The sequence below is a fragment of the Embiotoca jacksoni genome, unplaced genomic scaffold (assembly GCF_022577435.1).
Source record: "Embiotoca jacksoni isolate LCO1_2020_lvr unplaced genomic scaffold, fEmbJac1.0.p SCAF_14, whole genome shotgun sequence".
NCBI lineage: Eukaryota > Metazoa > Chordata > Actinopteri > Embiotocidae > Embiotoca > Embiotoca jacksoni.
In genome coordinates, this window is record NW_027185274.1 from 6,443,021 (window position 1) to 6,443,401 (window position 381).

Here is a 381-nt window from a genome sequence, read left to right on the forward strand (position 1 = left end):
CCATCTCGTAATTCAACCATCAGTTCCTTAACTAACTATTATTATTATTATTTTTAAATCCCTGCCAGCCTATTTTTTTTTTTTTACAGGTTTAGTCCAAATATTAAACCCTTTTGAGAAAATATTACAGTTCAGAAAAGCACACGAACTCGATGGTCTGTCTGCACATCTCTGTAAATTAAATTAAATTAAATTACGCATCAAATGTGGAAAATCTCTCATTTCTAAAACAGGATCTAACTCGAGCTGTTTTATGCACAAATGACTTTGGCTCTCAGTGCAAGGAGGTTTGTGAAGTCCACCTCGCTGTTATTAAACCTGTGAGTCTAAATTCAAATAAATCTTACAAAATGACACAAAAGATGACCCGAGACAAAGCAG